This window comes from Mastomys coucha, unplaced genomic scaffold (assembly GCF_008632895.1).
Source record: "Mastomys coucha isolate ucsf_1 unplaced genomic scaffold, UCSF_Mcou_1 pScaffold9, whole genome shotgun sequence".
Taxonomy (NCBI): domain Eukaryota; kingdom Metazoa; phylum Chordata; class Mammalia; order Rodentia; family Muridae; genus Mastomys; species Mastomys coucha.
The window spans coordinates 33,604,575-33,628,277 of record NW_022196915.1 but is presented as its reverse complement, the minus strand read 5'-3'; the positions used below and the strand labels follow the sequence as shown (position 1 = coordinate 33,628,277).

Here is a 23,703-nt window from a genome sequence, read left to right as displayed (position 1 = left end):
ACAGACACACGCACACACACATATCAACCAATTCGACAAAAATAATTAGAGTTGTCCTCCCAACTCCTTTCTTCCACATCATGCCTACTAACTGCCTTCAAAATAGCCCCCCAGACACTGACCACTCATACCACCCCCCACCCCACCCCCACCCCCGTCAGGCACTGTTCTGGTCTGAGCCATCTCAACTGGCAATAGGAACAAGAACTCACAGGTCTTCTGTCTCCTTCACCGAAGTCTCCTCAGGACTGTATTCAGAGTGGTCATTCACAAAGTCCAAACAGCCTCTCCATTCCATCCCCCATCTCTGGTTGCTCAACTTTCCTGTTGCCTTCTATGCCGTGAGCTGTTCAATACGGGTGCCCACTACCCACGTGCGGCTATTTAAGTGTCAGCTACTTATAATTAAAAACCTCCACTCCTCAGCTATACTAACCATGGCTACTTATATGTGGTTAACGAGTTGCTATGCTATCCTGTCCTATCAGCACAGAAGTATTCCGAAAGTGCTTCCGACCCTCCCCCAACAGAACCCAATCATGAGTAAATCACACACCCAACAAGCGCTTCCACCAACCTGTTCTCCTCAGGCCTCAGCTTTTCATTTTAGGGGGCTACTGAGACCACCCCCAATTTTCAAGCAAAAATTGGATTGTATGTCCTATGCTACATAAACTCGATTTTTATTTTGGTAGCCTTATTTACTGTGTAAATATTTATAAACTAATATCCAGTTTAAACCTCTTCAATGCTGGTTTGGCTCTTATTCCTTTTTTGTGCCAAACACAGAAGATTTTTTTAAAGAACACATTTAAATATAGACGATAACACATTAAGAAACTTCCAGGCTTCAGAGTTCTCCAGGCCTAAATCTATGCTGCCAATTACTAGCCTGGGGGTTATGTAATATTTTAGAATTCTCAATAGAAGCTTCTATTTTTAAAAAAAGTTTTTCTTATAGTGATAATTAAATGAGTGTCTTCCTGTAAATCATTTAGCCATAGGTTATACATGGCTTCTGTCGGTGAAGCTGTGGGCAGTCCATCAATTTTAGTGAAGAGTTATAAACAGAATAAACTTGAATATCACAGGAGGAGGTCGAAAGCATGCTGGGAAGGAAGTCCAAATGCAACCTCCTGCCAGACAGGGTTAAATGAACATCTTCAGCTGCACTGTAATCTGTATGCCTTCAATATCGAACCTTGGAAAATAGGTTTTAGAGTACCATGAATTCAAACATTTCCATTCTGTCTACTGTATAAAGCATGTAGATTTTTCCAGCCCTTTGGAAAATTTCTCTCAGGAATGATGAACCCATGCTTGGCAAGTTGAACAAGTTTCCATTCCTTAAATGCTAGAAGGGTGATTTTACTTTAAAAGTGAAATGTCTGTTGAATGAGGCTAAATGGGGAGGGTATAGCTCACCATGTCGGTCTTTTAGAAAAACCCAAAGGAACTACAACCATCATGGGGCCAGAGGGCAGGGCACTGTAATCCAAAGCACATGAACATCCATCTTCACTGAGTGTGTCTAAGTTCATCTCAATTGGAAAATAAAATAGGCAACACCTTTCACAATTTTGGAGAGGACATCTTTCCTTGCTTTCAGTAGCTGAAGTTCAAAGTCAAGTATACTTGTATATGGCAACTTTTGCTATGGCTTCTACATGCCCTGAACCAGATTTCTCAATGTGTGCAGCCTACACCAATAGCAGCAGCAGCTGGGACCTACTGCACCAGAACATCATTTCCTGCCCTGGGCTCTCACATATGCACAGTCCCCACAATGGATTCCTGGTGCCCCAGTGTGGAAGTACAGCTCTGATCTCTTTTTGAGGTTCATGTGCCCTATAGTTGAGGCAGCTCCAGTAGTGACATCATTAGTCTCCCTTATGGACAGGTGGTATTGGAAACATCTTCAAATGCTTCTTACCTATATTGACACATAATGGGTTCAGTCTGTTTGACCCAGACTTGTCGGTTGTACAAATGAATGCCATCATTCATGATGTTAAGAATATCCTAGGTAATGGGACTTTTGTAATCAGTCTCTGGTACCTAAAGGTAGGCTGCGTGGAGAAAGCTAATCTTACGATTACTTATTTTGTCTATCATATAGAATGGAGTCCAAGGGAAACTTGGCTCAAAATTATATGGTTTAATTTACTTGGCCTTTATAATAAGAATTACTTATTTATGATAAAAGATGGGGTAATATGAAAGAGTGTAACCCAGTTAACTTAGGAAAGCTCCATTATCTTCTTTCAAAATCCCTTTTGACTTTATTATTATTTAATGAAATCATACTGGTTATATGACAAACAAAAAGAAAGAAAGAAAAAAGAAAGAGAAAGAGAGAGAGACAGACAGACAGACAGACACTCTTCTGCAGATGTTTCGCAAAAGATAACATTTCTATGGTTTTAAAATTTTTGCTTTGTGTGTATGGTACTTTGCCTCTATACATGTCTGTGCACCCTATGGATGCCTGGTACCCTCACAGGCCAGAGGAGGGCATCTTATCCCATGGAAGTGGAGTTACAGATTGTTGTGAGCCACCATGTGGGTGCTGGAAACCAAACCTGAATCCGCTGGAAGAGCAGCTTCAACCAGTGATTTAACCATTGATCTCTCGCTCCAGCTCCAAGATGTAATATTTCTCACAGTCAAAACTCAATAATAGCCTCATCCTCTGGACTGCCACATTCAAATGATCACAATAAGGACTTGGGAGCAAGAATGCCTTTGATGCTTTTTTTTTTTTTTTTGGCATTTTCTGAAAGATCCAAAACAAAATGAAAGCTCTTTTTAATAGTCTGTTGTATCTCTAAGGTTGACAGTTAGTTATATTTTCGCAATTCAAATGCACTCCCATGCAGACTGTCATATTTATTTTTAGTGGAAGAAATAAAATTCAATATGCATGAATTTTATGTCTTGTGCTTCCTTAAAAACGTGGTTTAAAGTTTTTTTTTTTCCAAAGAGGATTGTTATGCTCTTTTTAATTAAGATAACATGAGGAGTCATTCATAAATCTATGTAAAATATATATTGAAAAAGTTGAAGGCCAGGCAGTTTCTGAAAGGAGAAAATGTAACTCTTAGGTCTGGGCAGCCAGGGTGTCTCTTAAAAACCTCAGGTCTGACAGTTTCTATAACTTCATAGACATTTTGAACAATTTTAAAAGCTATACCAGAAATAACTTTAAAATAATAAGTCTGCACTCGAGGGTCATTAACCTTGATATCCATTACAAAGAATGTCATACAAGAAACTCAGGTAGGCCTAAGGATAAAAAGCAATCAGTAAAGTGCACAAGGACCCAAGTTTGTTCCCCAAAATGGAGGCATGGTAGTATGCTAGTAACCCTGTCTGTGGGGAGGAAGAGACAGGAGATCATTGGTCAATCAGTCATCAGGCTGAACAAGACTTTGCCTCAGAAACCAGTGTGGACAGCACCTGAGGAATGACACTCTAGACTGATTTCCAGCCTCCCTGTACATGTCCACTGACACACACACATGTATGCATACATACATATAGTCACACACAGATTAATCCTTAGGTAACAGCTCGAGCAAACATCGCATCCACTGTGGTATACACAGAGTGTCGCCTTATTCTCATGTGCAATGATTCATTGACATTACAGTAGACACCATGGGCATCTTCAAGTCCTTGCCATCTCTGTTCCTGCTCTGTTAAAAGTCTTATCATCTTGCCTGTCGTCTTACATTTCTACAGCACTCCACTCACACACTCAATTCCCGATCTGGACTGCACTCATGAGCACACTACAGTTTTATAAGAAGAGTCCACCAGAACCAAAGTTGAATATATCACCCAGTCCCACTAAACGATTGGTCTATGGTTGGCAGATGGATAGAAGGATGAGATCACAGACTTGGATGTTGTCTGACCAGTCTGGCACCTCCAGTTGTCAGTTGTTGGACGAATCCTGCTGAGTCCTTCCATTGTGACATGACAATGAAAGACAATGCCTAGCTGGTAAAGCACTGAAGATCAAATGAAACAGTTGATGCAGAGAAAGTAGCCAAGTACCTGGTACCTAGTAGGTGTCCAATAAACCTTACCAAGTTAAGACACTGCACAATTACAGCTATGGCATCCTTTCAGCATTTGACGACACTCCTTTTTTAGTAAGAGTTGTATTCACAAGTCTGTGGCAAGGTACCCATCTTGGTCTCTTTCTCCTTAACAGAATGACAAAGTTCTCTAATACAAAAGTTGTACTTTCCCTTAGCTTGTGGCTGGCAATCAAATGCACATCCCAGTAGTTAGCTCTCAAGTTTCCAGGTCACACAAGTGACTTTGCATTGCTTTCCCACAGCTGCCACCAGGAGCATTTGCCTAATGTTGTTTCCTGACTCTACCATGTTCCCAGTTCAGTGTAAAGCAGCCTCCAAGGTCCCCATTAAGACCCTCTTTTCTCCTACTCTTTGGTACAAAGGCTCCGTTCTCTAGGCTGAAAGTGAAAAGAGACAGAAAGAAATAAACAAAACCCTGTGATTAATTCTCTTTCAACTCGAAAGGAAGTAGTTTTCCACTCTTGTCTCAGCAGACAAGAAGTAATCAAATCTCTCTGACCTGCTTAACAAAACATTCTTTGATGGCACACACAGACTCAGCAGGAACTGAAGGCTTAAACATACCTGGAATACTTGACCGCACATACTTCTCCAGTGTCTTTTAACACCACAGAACTCCCAAGAGCAGCCTAATCCCTGCGGCCAGCCTAACTGGAAATTACAGTGGTTCAGCACATGGTCAAAACATTTCCAGAATATTTTGGATAGGTCACAAGGACTGATAACAATGTACTGAGCACTCACCTGCATAGATTTGAGCCTATAAGACTCTAGCTTAAGTGTGGTATTTCCATAGTGGACAATCATGTGCCAGCATCCTGCTCAGTGGCACTGTGACAGTTAAAAGCGCAGCCAGTCAAGGGCATGAGGCTTACACTCGTCAATGGTGCTGACACAGAACATTCACTGTTTGTATTGACTTCCACCAAACATAAGTTTACTCCATGAGTTCCCCAACTAGGTTAAGTATTTCTGGAGCCTGCCTTTCTGTATGTTCCCTTTCCTGTGATTCTTTTTCATTCAGAGATGTTGAGAAGGCAGAATAAATGAGCCAAAGAGAGTGAAGGGTACCTGGGGGTCATGGGGTAAGGGCTTGTCTGAGGATCTGAGGATCTGAGGACCAGGTCAGGCCTTAAGATGCGTCAGAGCCCAATGTATCAGAAAGGACTCTCCTTGGAGAGGCATTGCCAGGGTGACTGGAGGGTGAGGGCAGCAACACCTGCTCCCCCTTTAATCCCAGAGGACATGCTCTCACTAGACAGGGTGCCCTTGTATTGCACTTCCTCCTGCAGGATGATTATTGGCCTCAATAAAGCCTCATCTACATTATCATGACCTTTGGCTCTACCCTTAGTGAGATGTCAGGAAGGAGTTACTCAAAGCCTAAACTAGGAAACTAGACATACACTTTTAGAGAGAGACTCAGAATTAATACCTACTATTTGGGGAACTTAAAGCTTGTTGACTTTTTGGTAAAATCTCAGAAAGTTAAAGTCTACTGGAGGGGGCACACACACATGTGCACACACACATGGACATGCACACACATACGCATGTATACACACGACCCCCACATAGAAAACCAAAACAAAACTATGCTGGACTTGGAGTCAGAAGCCTTGGGTTTGAGAACTGGGCTAGCCTCTCGTTAGTTGGGTGTGTTAAACCCAACACGTAGTCTTTCTGATCTGGAAGGTTTTCAAATGTAAGTGGAGAAGAGCCAGTGCCTCGTAGGGCTGTTATATGGACTCAATACCAGAAACTCTATTAACACTGCTTTCAAAAACTCATATGAGTGTGGTAAAACATACCAGAAAAGAAAGCACAAACAGACTATTCTGTAGAAGGGGACCTGGGCATGGGCGATGCAGGCCTGTAACCTCAGCTACTACAGAGGCGGAAGCAGGAAGATTTCAAATTCAAGGCTAGCCTGAGCTAGAGTGAGTTCAAGTCTAGCCTGAGTAACTTAGAGAGACCCTAAATGGGGAGAGAGGACTTGGGGGGCAGTTTAGTGTCTGAGTTTAATCTCAAGTACCGAAGGCAAGAAACATAAAGAAGAAATCAATATTGCAATATTGTGCCTAGGTGGCGATACGGGTTGTGATCTGCACCGTGTATGAAATAGTGGTATAAAGACCACAGGAGGATCTTGCTTGTAGACCCGGTATCTTCCTGGAAACATCAGTGATGAAAGGGGACACTAGTGATGGAGCCTTTATTGGGTCTAAATAATGCACATCTCACATTATTTTGAGAACTTACCATGAATTATCCCTTGTGTGCGTGTGAAAAGAAAGGTTAGTGGGAGACAGAGAGGGAACTGGCCTGCATGGGAAGGCACAAAGACAACCCTAGGTGTTAGCCCTGACCTTTTCCACCCTGTTTGAGACAGGGGTTCTCTTTTATTCACCACTGTGCCTCCCAGGCTAGCTGAACCACCGGTTGCAGGGCCTCTCCTGCTTCTACCTTCCTCGTCGACACAGGAACACCTGGATTAGATACAAGCTACTACACTCACCTTTACATGAGTTCCAAGGGTTCAAAGTCAGATTCTCATGCCTGCATAGCTGGAGCTTTACCAACAGAGCCATCAACCAAGCCCTACCCACACTGTCTTGTCCATCCTAAAGATAACTGCGAGGTGAATGATACTTCAGAGCCCACAGGCAGGAAAGCGAGAGCAAAGGCTGAGACTCCCAGTCCTCATCAAGGGGGATTTCCTCAGCGTGTATTTTCTTTTGAAGAGATCATTGCCTCAGATGAGAAAAGTCTCAGGAAGTGAAAAAAAAAAGGGGGGGGGAGGAGCCTTTATTCACCAAGACTGAAAGAGTACAGAGAGACAGGGTGAGAGCAAGGGAAGCTCTAGAGGTGGAGAAACCTGTGAGAGCGATATTGTGAGAAGGGAATTCTTTGTAATGCAGACAAAAAAAGAAGTCACCTGTGTGGAAGGGGGCAGTAGGCAGTTGGAAGCGTAACCGTTGAGATATTGGTGCAGACACGCCATGGCATTTCTCCCCCCACAGCCTGCCCCAAGGCACCAGGTACCTTGGGTAATCAGCTCTTGGGTAATCAGTCTTAGAGGTAGGACCTGCTGCTGTGACAATGGAGGGCTGGAGTGAGGGCACGCTGGGGAAGCCCCTGCCATCCCTGAAGCTCTGTGCTACCTCTGAGCATTCAGCACCATTCCTGTGAGCTGGTGATGGAAAGAAACAGCTAGGGCTCGCTGTCACCACCGGACTGCTATTGAAAATGAGAAAGGCTGCAAAACGAGACTGCCAGCTTCTCCCCAGGTAAGCCAAAGCCATCTGCACTCGGGAAAGGCATCCTCAGTGGGTGGGTCCCACACAGGGCTGTCTGAGAAGGCCACCGACGCTAACAAGGAACCCCTGACATCCCAAACATAGGTAAGATATTTCACATGTTAGCCACCAGTCTCTGTGGTTGCCAAAATGGAAGTCCCAAAACCAGAGTGCAGATGGAAATCCCCAGAACAAATACCAAATCGTCAAGTGCTGGGGGTAGGTTGTAAGTTTCCAGGGAAAGAGAAAACACAGTGGTAACACATTTGGTTTGTTCCCCTGGAGGAGCAATAACAGGAGCGACTCTTCCCTGGCTTGCCTCGAGTATCATGTCTTCAGATAGTGTTCTGAAAACATGTTGCAAACAAAATCCTACAGTATATATATTTTCAGTCAAATACAAATATTTTGCTTCAATTCTTCGGTTCATGTAAGACTTTCTGGCCAGACGCAGTCTGTTGAAAAGAAGCAGAATTCTAAGGATCTAGTGTTTTAAAGGGAAAGTCAATATTACTACTACTTGTTTCACACACACGCACACACACACACACACACACACACACACACACACACACACACCCTACCCGCAGCCGTTGCCCAGGACATCTCATTGAGGTAGGCAAGCAGCAGAGTGAGTGTTCTGGTTAGCTTGAAATTCCTAAGCAAAAGTTAAGGACTCAGTCAAAGCTGACTGACAGCCAGCCACAAAGGGTGGTGCTGGCCCTGCGCAAGAGACCACTTGGCCACTGCTGCTTTATGTGGCTCAACTGATGGTGGCCATGAAAAGTGTCCCTATACACATAGCTGACCACCCTCCTAGTCCCCATCTGGCCCTTTCACCCCTGACCTGAAGCCTTCATAGATGAGAGGTGAGACGCTTAAGGGAGGGTAGAAGATGAAGATGAGAGATGCGTGCTGAGGCACCCTGCTAAGTTAACCTACATCATGGTCAAGCCTACAGATGGAGGTGGTAAAGCATTAGCACATCAGTGACTACAAGAGGCACTTCTGAGAAAGACTGCCAGCTTTACAACAAAGGCCATTTTTCAGTAACAGAAATGAAGAAACAGAAGGTAGGAGGTATTAATGTGCCGGGGTCCGTTAGCACTGAGGGATGTGGGCCACAAATCTGACCAGCTATGTCCTCAGCGCTTAGTGAGCCTGGAGCATTCAGGCCCAGAGTAAGACAAGAAAGAGGACTTCTGTGCCCTAAGGTGAAGAAACCTGAACACGGTCAGATTTTCTTTAAAAATCAGTAAGTTCCCCAAAGCCAAAACAACCTGATCGGTACAGGGAGGAAGGATTTTTCTTCAACAACATTTAAAAATTGAGCTGCCAGGTGTCTGCTCTCGTGGAACAGCCATGGATCCAGACAACAAAATGAACTTTTCAATTTCGAGCCTGGCTGGAAATTATTGCAACTAGTTGCCATGATGATATAAATTAGTTTGGGGATTCTGCTATAACTCGCTGTGTGCTCTATCTTGAGATGGTAGAGAACACTATAATAAATGACTGACAATTGCTTACTCAAGTTCGCTTGTTGCTCAAAGAATAATAATGTTTTGCTTACAGATGAGTCCGATTTTAAACCGAGAGCTGAGAATTCATCACACCTTCTCCTTTCCTTTTATGATTATTTGGAAAGAGAGAATATATTTAAAGCTAAAAATCCTCAATAGCCCTCACTGTGTTGAGCTGCTCACAGAACGCCAGTCTTCTAGGATTGTACTGCCTTTGTTCAAGGCAGAGATGTGAATACACCCAGGGATTTGTGGGATTGACAGAACCAACTCTGCTTGACAAATGGAGAAAATTCCATACCCGACACGAATGGGAAACATCAGGTTAGTATGTTCCTCAGACCAGCTGCTGTGTGCGCTGTGGCTCTCTGGTAAAGTCCCACAAATCACGAGGATTCACAGTTGCCCAAAGCCTGTGGCATTTACCAAGTGGCTGGCTGAAGCAAAGACAAGACTTTGTTGTGCTCTGGGGGAGCAGAGTGAGCCCTCCATATGTTGTCATAATCTCTTTGCTACAAAAATAGCTTTGGGGATTGAGAACGCTTCCAGGAAGGAAGGAAGAACAGAGGCTGACCATTTGGCAAGTGGCTAATAAGGCAGAGGTTTTGGGCAATGACTGGTCCATGCTGATGCCTGGGACCCTCCTTAAATAACCGTGCAATCCGTTACCACAGAGGTCGTGGGGTCTGTGTGGTGCTTATTGGTGGATATGGGATTCTTAATAAAAAACTGCAAGAACTCAAGAGGTCCTGAGTGGCACATGAAACAAAAGAGAAAGAAATCTTATCTGCTTGGGATCCCAAAGGGCCATTTAAGGCTGCTTTAATGTAACTAGTGTCACAGAAGGGTCAGAGGCACATCGCTGTGTCGCTGTGTCGCTCAGAATGCTATTTCCAGCCTGCTCCTTTTCCGCGCCTGGAGAAGCCGGACAGCTGGAGGGAGAGGCTTCCTTCTCTAAGGGAGGAGGCAATGGTGTGCTCTCCGGGACCTCCAGGCCCCTTTCTCCACTCCTCTGCATCGCCACCCCGGTGCTGATCCTCAGTATCTATCTCTCTGGGTGCTGGGGTAGCTTGACCATCCCTCAGCTCCCCCTCCACCTTCTTTCTAGGCTTCAGGTTTTTCTGTCCATCCTGGCTTTGTGCCAGCAGCACTGGCAACTCCTGCTAATTCCTATACCTCTTCCTGCCTCTTAGTCCATGCCTTGGCTCCTCTTCCTTGTCTCTGATCTATCAGTCCTCTGTTGTGTGGTCTTTTGTTGTACAGATGGTTACTGACAAATAATTCCCAAATTTATTTACCTACCATGTTCACTCTCCCTTGAACTCCAGACTTACATATCCAAATGCCTATTCCACACTAGGACTTGGTGATGTACCTACCATCCATGGCAACATGCCCCAGACTGCTTTTCTGAACTTCACCCCAGGCTCTTTGCCTCAGTTGATGAAATCTTCACCCCTCTAGATGTCCAGGCTAAAATCTGGGGGGTAATTCTTCATTATTTCTCTCCCACCCTGTATTCAGTGCTAGGAAAGTTTGATGACTGCCTTCCAGGGAGATCCAATCCAGAACATGACCATTTTCCATTTCTCAAAAAGTTTATTCTCATTCCAAAAGCCAAACTCCACTTTTTAATGTCTAAGTCATGGGGGCAGGAGGATGGCTCCATCAGCAGAGTATTGACCGTATAGCATATGGACCGCCAGCATCCCCATGAAAACCCGGGTGTGGCAGCAGCTTGTATGGGTAATCCTGGTGCTGAGATCGAGATTGGATCCCCAAGGCTAGTGGCCAGTCAGTCTAGTCAACAGTGAGCTCTAGGTTCGTTGAAAGATAAGGCAGAGATGTGATTGAGGAAGTGGAAACAGGTGTTCCGGGGACATGAGACAGCCTTCTCCCAAATGCGACACGAATCTCCATACGTCCGCCCCTTTCTCCCCTGAGGTTCATGCCACACGGTTTCTCACTTTTCAGCTGCAGCCTTCTGCCTGCCCGTTTGTTTTCAGTCAGCATCCATCCGCTCTCACAAACCCTGAGGTGCGATGCTCTCCTGCTGGACACTGTGGCCTGTCATTGGCTGTCTTCCTCCTTCCCTCTAAGAAGACAGGGATCTTTCTTACTTTCATTTACTTATTTTTCTCTCTTTCTTGTTTGAGGTGTCCCGGGTGCCTGTGCCTGTCACACCATAGTTGCTTGGTGACTCTTTCTAGAATAGATCACTGAGCACTTGGCCATTGCTGTTAGAATAAGATCAATTGAACTCGAGGTCCTGACATTTTATTTTTGGGCTGCTGAAGCATCCCTGTTTTATTTTTCCTCATTTGAATTATTTAATTCATAAGATTGCTGTGTGCCTTCTTCACTCTATATTTAATTATAAAGGCACTTATGAGCTACTAAGAAATGGGATTCATTTTTCTCTACAAATGTACTTGAATAACAAGCTCCAAGGTTCAAAATATGTCACGGAGTTGCCCAGGGAGCACAGAAGAGCTTCAGGTGTCAAACCTTGGTTCTTAGTCCTGGGAACCAGAAGCCTAGAGGAAAAACTTCATTCAAAGGTTCTGCTGACACCAGTACTTTTGGTACTGTGTCAGTATCTTTTTAAATTCTTTTGAAGTTTTAGTCTTCATTATACAAATAACACAAGTGTTTTCCACTATCAGTATGGATGTATAGTATAGTGTAATGTCTCTCTTGACATTTTCCCAATCCCGTTCTGCTTCTCATGGGTCTTATTTCTGCTCATTCAATCATCTCATTCAATAGTACTTAATGGCTACTCCATGCAAATGCTGCTGCATAAATAAGGACAGAGTAGTAAAGCAGTTAAGAATGGCTTCACCCTGTATCTCCAGCCTTCCTCAGCTCAATGCATGACATCAGCTGACTTTATGTAGCATACATACATACATAAATATATAGAGACATGTATATGCACACATATATATGTCTTTTACTCATACCACCACAGAGGAATGATTCTATTTTACAAGAAAAGAACATTAAAGAACTGATAAGAAAGATTATTGTCCAAGGTCACACCTTTAGTAATAGCAGAGCCAAGAGAGAAGCATAGTCCTTGAGTTCTCTCTCTTCTGCCTCACTGCCCTTCCCCCAGCCCTCCTTACCCAAGCCAACAGTCAAGTGAGCAGGCTCCACCCCCACCTCCAGTTTCTCTAGAACTGGTCAGTAAATAACTCCAAATTCATCTCCTTGCCCCCTCTTCTTGCCTCCAACTATCTATTCTCTAAGATGAGAGATAATTTCAAAACAAACAAACAAACAAACAAACAAACAAACTTTAAGTCCTCCAATAAGACTAAACATTTTGCCCCATACCCCTAATCCTATCACTTGGAGGCAGAGCTGTCTCTTCCTAAGCTACATAATGTGTTCAAGATCAGCACAGACTCCAAGAGAGAGCCTGTCTCAAAACAAAATAAAAGCAACCATACAAACAGACTTCTACTGATTTCTATTGTATTTAAAACACAATCCTGTGTAGAGTCTGTACAAACCTCGCCTTCTTATCTTAACTACAACCCAGCACCTGCCTCCTCATCGCCCACCTGTGCCTGCACCTGCCTCCTCATCGCCCACCTGTGCCCACAGCTGCCTCCTCATCGCCCACCTGTGCCTGCACCTGCCTCCTCATCGCCCACCTGTGCCTGCACCTGCCTCCTCATCGCCCACCTGTGCCTGCACTGGCCTTTCCTTTCCTTTTTGCTTTCCCTTCCTTCTTACTTTGCTTCCTTCCTCTCCCCACATGACCTCTCTACAAAGCTGGCCTCAAACTTTCAGTGACTTTTCTGTCTCAACTCCTCAATCCTGGGCTTATAGATGTGTTTTCCAATTCTAGCTACTGGCTTACTTTCTAATCTTTGAGTACATAAGGGTCAACCACCGCTTTTTGTGTTCCCAGAGCTTATACAGTTAGTTCTCTTTCATGATCTAGGGTTTAATGTCAATGATACATCCACAGAGTGGACTTCCATGACCACCCAAGCTAAAGTACTCCCATAACTCTACCCACATATTCAGAATTATACACTATGGCTTGTGATGGTTTGAATAGGCAAGCCCCCCCCGCCCATATACTCATGTGTTTGAATGCTTGGTCCGTAAGGAGTGGCACTATTAGGAGGTGTGGCTTGTTGGAGGAGTACATCACTGTAGGGACAGACACTGAGGTCTCCTAGGCTCAAGCTACACCCAGTGTGTCTCCAGTCTCCTTCTGCTGCCTGCAGATTATGATGTAGAACTCTCAGCTCCTTCTCTAGCACCAATGTCTCTCTGTCATGTTTCCCACCATGACAATAATGGACTAGACCTCTGAAACTGTAAGCCAGCCTCAATTAAATACTTTCTTTGATAAGAGTTCCTGCGGTCATGGTGTCTCTTTACAGCAATAAAGACCCTAAAATGGGCTGAAACTATGGATTGATACAACCTCTTGGAACAGACAAATGGTAAGATCTATCAAAACCTAAATGCATATATATTCTCATTTAAGCCAGAATTTTTACCTTAAAATTTAATTCTAAATATAAACATGTACATGTATGAAATTATATATCAGCATTATTTATTGCTGAGTTACAAAATTCTAGCCATGACCTAAAATGCCCATTAACAGAGCCTCCTTAAATAGGATTGTAAATTCATTAGACACTTTCCACACACTTCATTACAACTTCTGGGAGCTAAACGGCGTTACATACCTTATTTTATATGAAAAAGCACTAAGACATAGAGAGCATAGAGGTGTTTGCCCAACATAGCAAGTGGTAAGCTGGAAGATCAGATCCCACACTCTTGGTCTCTATGTAAATCACCTTGCAATACACATTTCTTCACAGGATCCTATGACCTCAGGTAGTATGTGCGCTATTCTCCAATACAGGCAGTTAAGAAAACAAAACAAAACAAAACAAAACATGAAGTGTCAATTAACCTCTTGGAGCTTTGCTTTTCCTTCTTTTGTTTTTTTCAGAGAACACAAATATGTATGTTGTGTATGACTAAGCAAAGTGATAGAAGAAACAGTGGGAAGCTAAGAAGAGTGAGAAAAAGCCCCAGAAAGGGACACTCTGGGTGAAGGGCAAGGGCGACCGAAGACACATCGATTGCTGCCCGATTTTTATTGCGTGTGCACAAACATACGCACACTGCCTGCTCAAACAAGAGTAAACAGATGGCCAAGCTGAGAGTTTTCCAAAAGCAAAATGCATATGCACAAGCCTGTGGTATTTCTTTCTGTGTCTAGCAGTAAATAGCTTATGTATTAGCGGCCACTTATGTCTCCACTAGAATCATTACGTAAAATTATTTGGGTTTTCTCTGTAGTGCTGAGGAGGCAGGGCATGCTTGTCGCACTAGGGATTCGGGCTCAGTAGACCACAGTACAGTTTAAGCTGAAAAAGACAGGGTTGTCGGCCATACAGTTCAGCGGCACGGTCCCAACACTATACATACCCACAGGGGTACTGAAGCCCTGGATAAAAAATAGCAAGTGCTGACAGCTGAGATAAGCAGAGAGTTAACATCACAAAGAGCTTTCGGATTAAAAGTGCACAAAAGTTATTGAGGTGAGATCTAGTAAGTTTCTTGGTATGAAAAGTTAAAAGGTAAAATCTCAGGCCCAAAATTATGAGAGACAGCTCTATTCAAAAGTCAAGATGCTGAGGAGACAATATTAATAATGAGGAGGGCGTGTAGTGAAAAGACATTAACTCAAGCCTTTAAACATGGGCAAAGTTAGAAATGGTGTTTGGATGCATACACAAATACCGTCCTATTTAGGCAGTTTGCAATTTAGGAAATGATCATTGATTGACTCAGTAATGGGAAGGTACAACTTTAAGACCAGGTATATAATCTGGCAATCCCACCTATCAGTATATAGCAAACAGACTTTGGAACAGGGCCTGAAAGATACAGTTGTACACCCATGCTCAGAGCAGCATTATTTATGATGGGAGCAACTTGAGTGTCCACAGGTGGGTAACAGGCAAAGTAAATGTAGTGTAGTATATATCTACAATGGAATATTGCTTAACCCTAAAAGCATTCTTTTTTAAGATTTATGTATGTTTATGTTTATGAGCACACACTATAGCTGTACAGATAGTTGTGAGCCTTCATCTGGTTGTTGGGAATTAACTTTTTAGGACCTCTGCTCACTCCGGCTCGCTCTGGTAGTCCCCGCTCGCTCAGTCCCTGCTAACTCTGGCCCAAAGATTATTTATTATTATACATAAGTACACTGTGGCTGTCTTCAGACACACCAGAAGAGGGCATCAGATCTCAATATGGATGGTTGTGGGCCACCATGTGGTTGCTGGGATTTGAACTCAGGACCTTTGGAAGAGCAGTCGGTGCTCTTACCCGCTGAGCCATCTCACCAGCCCCCTAAAAGCATTCTTATACATGATACAACATGAATGAATCGCATGTGAAATGAAATAAGACGCAAGGAAGCAATATTATGGGACTTTACTTATGCCAAGAGCAGTCAGATTCACAGAGGCAGACAGCAAGCGATGGTTGCCATGCTGCATACATATTTTGTGTGTGAGTATGAGCATGTGGAAACCAGAAGGCAGCTTCAAGGGTTGGCCCTTGCTTTCCGTTTTGTTTGAGGCAAGGTCTCTTGCTCGTCTCTGCTGTGCTCACCAGGCTTCTGAGGATTCTGCAGCCTCCACCTCCCATCTCGCTGAAGGTGTGCTGCAATCCCAGACGCATGGCCTACCTTGGCTCCACCAGGCTCTGGGGGCTCAACTGTGGTCCTTTCACTTGCCCAGCAGGCACAGTATCTACCCAGTCCTTAGAGTTATTTTTTTTAAAGATTTATTTATTATTATAGATAAGTACACTGTAGCTTCAGATCTCATTACAGGCAGTTGTGAGCCACATGTGGTTGCTGGGATTTGAACTCAGGACCTTTGGAAGAGCAGTCAGTGCTCTTACCTGCTGAGCCATCTCACCAGCCCTAGAGCTAATTTTTAATATGTATATACAGACTTTGAATTCTGCAAGATGAAGAGAGTTCCACAGGGAATGATGGCGGTGGCTGAACAGCCATGCGAGTGTTCTCGTGTTGCTGAACTGTATACACAAATAAAATCAAGCTGGTAGATTTTATGTGCATTTCATCACAACTTAAAGTTTTTTACATCTAAAACTTAGCTCCAAGATATGCCAGTGAACTTCAAAAAAGTGCGGCAGAGGATGCTCAGAATCCCATCAGATCAAAAGACAAAGCTGAAGGAGCTCAAGCGCACCTGGCAAGTCACGCTAGGAGGGAGCTTAGAGAGAAAGCTAACTACTCACACATGCTCAGAGGGACTCAGTCTTGACAGAACCTGGGGCAACAGGGACATGTCTGTCAGGAGTTTCTCAGGGATGCTGTCATTAACTACCACAATGCGGGGTGGTAGCGGCCCACGCCTTTAATCCCTGCACTCGGGAGGCAGAGGCAGCCAGATCCTTGAGTTCAGGTCCAGCCTGGTCTACAGAGGGAGTTCCAGGAGAGCCAGGTCTATACAGAGAAACCCTGTCTCAAAAACAAACAAACAAACAAACAGCAACAACAACAATTGCAGTGGAGCCTGGGAGATGGCTCAGTTGGTCAAGTGTTGGTTTTGAGAGCATGGAGACCCAAGCTCAGATCCTTAACATAGTTATAATAGCTGATATGAAGGTGCACTTTTGAACCCTGGTGCTGGGGCAGGGGAGGGGAGGGGAGCTAGAGACCGGCAAGTCCTGGTGCTTGCTGGCCAGCCATTCAAGCCAAATCAGGGAGCTCAGGCCTCATTAACTAAGATGGAAAGCAACTGAGAAACACTTGCACCTAATGTCAGTCTCGGGCTTCGGTGTGTATACATGTGAGCCTGCATACACATATGCATTCACATATTAACAAGTACACACACACACACACACACACACACACACACACACACTATAAGAAAACTACTGAAGGTGGAGAGATAGTAAAGCTTGCCGTGAAGATTGGGGTCCAGTCTCCAGAATCCACACTGAGAAGAGCTGGGCATAATGGGACATGCTTGTAATCCTAGTATTGGGAAAGTGGAGACAAGAGGACCCCTGTGGCTTGCTGGCCAGCCAGTCTAATCTAAATTGGCCAGCTATGGGCCAGTGAGAGACTCCATCTTTAAAAAAAAAAAAGGTGGACAATAACTTGAGAATAACACAAATACATACATACATACATACTTACATACATACATACATACAAACAACAGGGCTAGGGATATAGTTCAGTGGTAGAGTGATTCCTAAGAATAAGTGAGGTCCTGTGGTCAGTCTTCACCCAAGAAATGAAAAAGTCCAGTTCAGATATATAGTCCAGTCAAGGATCAGCCCTAAAGAGCACCCACCTAAGGGTTATGGGCAGTAGTGTGCCAATTAAGAGCCTGGATTCAGGATCCAGTGCAATAGTTCATATCCCAGCTCAGCCACTTGCCAGCTACATGACCTCGAGGAAGCTCATTAAGTTCTCTGTGCCTCAGGTTCCATATCTATGTAACTCAAAGGGTTGTAGGAATGAAATGAGCTACAAAATAGGAAGAAGTCTGTCTAGACGCAGCAAGCATGAGCTCAGTCAGTATGAACAACTGTTGTCACAACCACCCCGGTGTCACTGAAGACGTCAGGGGAAGGAAGCATTGGTGACTGGGCACCTTCAATCTCTGTACCATCCACCCAGGGACTCCTCTGCGGTCGCTTGCCAAACACTCCATCTCACAGACAGCGCATCAGCGCTTTCACAGACACAGGGTTAAATATTCTTCCGTACATGTATCCAACTCCCTTCCCCATCCAGACCCATCTGCAGTCTGCAAGGCCGCCTAAGCCATCCAGGCAAAGGGCCTGGTGCCGCACGCAAAGCCCAAGGGAGGTGTGCGCAGGCCTGAGCCTCTGGCCTCCCACTTTCTGTGATCAGGGTCCTATATTTGGATTTTGACTTGCTCGGCCTGACTTGCTGCTAAATCTGTATCCAGTTAATCTTACACGGTTGTGGGGGAGGAGCCACGTTGCTACAGCAACCCAACAACTTTGGGCAGAGAGAGAGGGGAGGGGAATAGAATTTCAGGACTGGAGACCACCAAAGGACTCCAAAATGCCTATTTCTGATCTCTCTCTCTCTCTCTCTCTCTCTCTCTCTCTCTCTCACACACACACACACACACACACACACACAAAATGAATCTTGGTATCTTGATTTTCTAAAATAAACAGTCTTCTCTTCTTTTTTCACAAATTTCCAACCATTGACAAAAAAGAAAAGCCTGCTTATACAAGTATTCTATTCACATGCCATTTCCTAAGAGGACTGAAACTAAAATTCACACTTCATTCAGCTAGTCAGGATATCAGCTGTCCCCTTTTACCCCTCTGGGCAGGAAATGAGCAATTGTCTGGTCTGGATTTTATACATACTACTTTTTTTTAACCTGCAGTTTACAAATAAGCTAGCAGCCTCGCACAAGTTAAAGTTGGGTCTTCTCATCGACTGGTTTAAGGAACAGGAGGGAAGAATGGTGACAGAAACTGCCTGGGAACCCCCTGCAGTCCCCGTGACAACCCACACACTACTCCCCCCCCCCCCAACCTTGTATTGCAGAAGAGGCTCCACCCAGCTGTGCAGGAACAGTATCACTAACACAAAGCCCAGCGGACTCCTTAAGATCAATGGGACTCAGCTCCTGTGGACATTCTAGGGGATTCTCTAAGGAACATATATCCACAAGGTCCATCACAATCAAGCAAATGCAAGCCACAGGCTAACATTGTGTCCAGCTCACCGGTGGACTGCAGTGAGGCAGGAGGATCTACGTGAATTCCAGGCCACCCTGGTCTACAAAGCAAGATCCAGGACTGCCAGGACTACACAAAGAAACCCCCCATCTCAAAAAAAGAGAGAGAAAAGAAAAAGAATAAAAAAGGTCAAAAACCCTTAGGCATTCCTTGGCCTGATTCTCTACTTTCTGCCCCTTTCTCTTTTCCTATGACATTTCTTCAAAGATTGAGCTAGGAAAATTATAAAGGAGTAAAATTAACCCAGGGCTGTGCAGAACGGGAGGTAAAAGTAGTTGCTTAGCTAAAATGGTGAGAGTTTTCTGATTTGTAAAGAGAAAAAAAATTGCTTGGAATTCTACAATGCTGTTATGGTCTGAGCTGAGGGCCACCCCACCGGTTCCCCAGGGAGTGGTGTTGTTTAGGTTAGGCCAGTGGAAGTAGGTCAGTGGGCCAGCCTTTTAAAGTTCAAGTCCAGCCCTGGTTCCTGCCCTGCTTTGCTTCCCTTCCACCATGATGTAAATAGTCTCTACCACACACTTCCACTGACAGAATTCCACTCTGCCCAGGATGGTGGACTGAGCCCCTCTGAAGCTTTGAGCCTAAATACAGTTTTTCTCACCTAAATTTAATGTTTCATCCAGGTGTGGCCATCAGAATCATGTAGAAGTGAGGGCTGGAGGGACGGCTCAGTGGTTCCAAGCAACCATATCAGACGGCTCACAAAAGTGTGTAACTCATGCACATACTCATATGCACACACACACATCTACACACATTGAAAATAATAAAGATACACCTTAGAAAATGATACAAAAGTAACTGATAAAGAAATTACATGGACATACAGGAGAAATAAGACGCAATTAGAGAGAAGAGCCATGGAGCAGAGGATACTTGTCCTTTACTTGGTCTTGCCACTTCATCAGCTGAGTGACCCAGGCTGCATCAGTTTAAAGTGCCCAAGCCCAGTAGCCCTGACCTGAGCTATGCAGAGGATTGAATGAAATTGCAGCCATTAATTTCGTCTATAAACTATGAAGTACTGTTCGGTGTACAGTGCTCTTTCTCCTAGGATCCCAGCTAGACTGCAGAGAATGGGTGTCTCCTGCTATGTATAAATGCTTTGGCCTCCCCTGGACCTCCTCTATCTGGCACCGAAACTGCATGTACCTGAGAAACAAAATGTATTAAGCAATTATGCACATAGATATCTGACCAGTTTTCCAAAAGCAGGTTTTACAGAGAGCTGTTCAGCTTGGATAATCAATGCAATCAGCTATCAGCGAACCATCTGATAGCTTCCCAAAGGCACAGCACCCTGCAGGAGATGTAATTCTACTTCCTCAATCACACCATCACGAGAATTCACCCAGTGTGGTGAATGAGAGACTTCTAGTCTGGAGGATGGCAATCAGATTTTCACCCCACCCACCACCCACCTCCCCACCCCAGTTCATAGTGTTGGAACTGAATTAGAACTACTTACTATCTCAGCTGAAAAGTTAGAGACCATTAACATCTAGATCATCCTGAGAGAATAAAGCGGAGGCTCTGATGACAAGAGTTAAATGCCAACATCTACTGTGTTGTGTGTTAATGACCCCGGAACCCGGAAGAGGATGGGATGCTGAAGCAGAGGCATTGCTTTTTCTGAACTCCTAGAACTGGGGTCTAAGGTCAAGACAATTCAGACATGCACACACACACACACACACACAAATATACAACCAGCAGTATGATGGTGGTCCAGGAAGGAAGTTCCACTGCACGCCCACAGATGGTCAGGCACCAACGTTGACTTTGTTTAGTATGGCTTGTAAATGGCTAGAGGTTTTTTTTAACTAGAAGTCAAGAGATACCACATTGTTGTGGGTCACCTTAGACTCTAAGGCTTAGAGCATAGATATGGGAAAACCTTAGAAAAGCCAGAGCGAGCAGCAATCATGGGCTGACCATCTCAGCAACAGAGATGAGGCTTGAGGCTACGCATTGGAGTTCAAAGAGATTAGGCCTTTTTACCTCTAGTTTTTAGGTACTTTGTACTTTACATTTCACATTAGCATCTACGTGACTATGAGCCTCTTTCTCTAAGAATACTTGCAAGTATGGAACAGGTTTTTTCCATTCTTTTCCTTTTTTCTTCTTTCCTTCTCTTTCTTTCTTTCTTTCTTTCTTTCTTTCTTTCTTTCTTTCTTTCTTCCTTTCTTTCTTTCTTTCTTTCTTTCTTTCTTTCTTTCTCTCTTTTTTGGTTTATATGTATGAAAGGATTTACCATTTCATTTTGTAAACATCACCTGCTGACCAGAAAAGCTACAGTTTGTCAAAACAAAAAAATAAAAAAAAAAAACAAAACAGGATCTGCAGAGGCTAGAGAAATGGCTCAGTAGTTAAGAGCACTGGCTGCTCTTCCAGAGGACCTGGCTTCAATTCCCAGCACTCACATGGCATTCACAACTGTCTGTAACTCCTGTTCCAGGGGCTCCGACACACTCACACGGATATACATGCAGTCAAATCACCAATGTACATAAAATAAAATAAATAAGTTATTAAAAACAAACAAGGTCTGCTTGGACTCAAAAGGTAAACCAGTTTCCTCTGAAAGGAAGCATTGTTGCTACGCTCACTGCTGAACTGTCCGGCAGCTTATTTCAGAAGGGTGACATTTATATTCTGTTCCCTACAGCCTCACAGCTGGAAGAGAAGACTATACTAGTAGAGAGAAGTCTAGTAACTGGAGTGTTGGGAGAGGCATGAACTAGGGAGGGAAGGCAATTGCTCAGTAAGTCCATCTGCCACCAGGGCAACAGCAGAAAAGCCCAGGACTCCACTCTGAGATTACGCCTCGCTTGAGTGAAGTTTTGTTTATAAAATTAACAAGGGAGTATCATTGGCATTTGGGGGCAGGAGTGCCTAACCTCTTGAAATCTTTGAGACGGGGGGGGGGGGGGGGGGGGGGGGGGGGGGCTGGAGGTATAGGAAAGGAATGAAAAACAAACAAACAAACAAAAAGGTACCAACAACTCTAAAAGCTACAAAGCAAAAATCCATCAAACGTTTTGTCCCAGTGGTGTGAGGAAAGGATGCTGTGAGACGGCCTGTGCTGTTTCATATGACAGCAAGCAGACGGCTGGTGTCAGCTCCAGATGTCTGCCTCAGACTCTACTAGTTGACAAGATCCTTGCACCTGTAAAGCACTCGTAAAGCATTCTGAAATCTTATTTTGCCTTTAAACATTTTTTTTCCTGCATCATCTTATTGTTTTCTCCCTGTTTTAGTCATTTAGGGTCACTTTGCCACATGCACACACACACACACACACACACACACACACACACACACACACACATGCATACACATCAAGTCTCTTTTCTCAGGTCTCCCTACACATTGAGAAGCATTTGTAAGAACTGTTAATTGAACTTAATGGTTAAGAAACTTCCTAATTATGTAATTATATAAGTAAAAATTCAGCCTTCTTGCCTGGTTTGCTCATTCTGAGAGTCTGTTTACAGTCCCAAATGACTCAGAAGGAAGACATTCTGGGTCTCCACTGGATATAAAGATAGGTAGGTAGACGATAGATAGATAGATAGATAGATAGATAGATAGATAGATAGATATGATAGATGATACATATATACATATGTATACATACATACATACATACATGGCTAGATAAATATAGGCTGAGTGAGTGAGAGAGTGATGGTTGTGTGTGCAGTGCATTCATGTTTTATATCTGCTTGTCCAAAGAACCAGAGGTTGATATCAGACTACTATCCTTTGTCACTCTCCACCTTATTTTTTGAGCTAGGGTTGGTCACTGAACCTGGAGCTCATCCTTCCAGCTATACTGTCTGGCCAGTGAGGGAGTCCCTTTCAGCTATACTGTCTGGCCTGTGAGTCCCTTCCAGCTATACTGTCTGGCCCGTGAGTCCCTTCCAGCTATACTGTCTGGCCCGTGAGTCCCTTTCAGCTATACTGTCTGGCCCGTGAGTCCCAGGGGTCTGCCTGTCTTTGCCTTAGTGCTGGTATTACGGACATGCAAAGCCATGCCTGACTTCTTTTACCTGAGTGCTTATGGTCTGAACTCAGGTTCTCATGCTTACACAAGTACTTCATACACTGAGCTATCTGCGTAGGCCCTTGTGTTGGCTAGTTTTATGTCAGTTTGATTGATAGAAACTATAGTCACTGGAGATAAGGAAGCCTCCATTGAGAAAATGCATCCATAAGATCAAGCTGTAAGCAAGCCTATAGTGCATTTTCTTAATTAGTGATCAATGAGGGAGGGCCAGGTCCATTATGGGTGTGACCACCCCTGGGCTGGTGGTCCTGAGTTCTATAAGAAAGCAGGCTGGGCAAGCCATGAGTGAGGAGCAAACCAGTAAGCAGCACTCCTCTGCATCAGCTCCTGCCTCCAGGTTCCTACTCTGTTTGGGTTCCTGTCCTGACTTCTGATGATAAACGGTGATGAGGAAGTGGACACCTTATAAACCCTTTCCTTCCCAAGTTGCTTTGGTCATGGTGTTCCATTGCAACAATAGTAACCCTAAGACAACCCTTAATTGTAGGCTTTTATTTAAACCTCAATGAGCACAATATTTGTGCCCAGATTTGTTGTGGCTGAAATTTTATGTTCCCTTGAAACAGATGTCAAAGCAAGCAACTACTTAAAGGACTCAAATTAGTGATGCTCAGGCTTCCCACAATCAGGGTCTGTGTAATAAGGTTGATGGAGTTGTTCCAGAAGAGTATAGAGCCACTCAGAGATGCCCGAAGTCTTGTCCTTTCTACATTGTACACTGACAGGTAAGTTATTATATGATTGGAAAGATTATGATAGAATCATAATAGAATAGAAATGTATGAACTTCAATAGGAGGAGAGGACCTCGGCCCTGTGAAGGTTCTGTGCCCCAGTGTAGGGGAATGCCAGGGC

At 44.1% G+C, this 23,703-nt stretch overlaps 1 protein-coding gene across 2 annotated transcripts in view; it reads right to left on the bottom strand.

The window, feature by feature from the left end:
* The window catches only part of Samd4a (sterile alpha motif domain containing 4A), a 216,422-nt gene that overhangs the window by 136,907 nt on the left and 55,812 nt on the right, over positions 1-23,703 (bottom strand). The window lies entirely within an intron of this gene.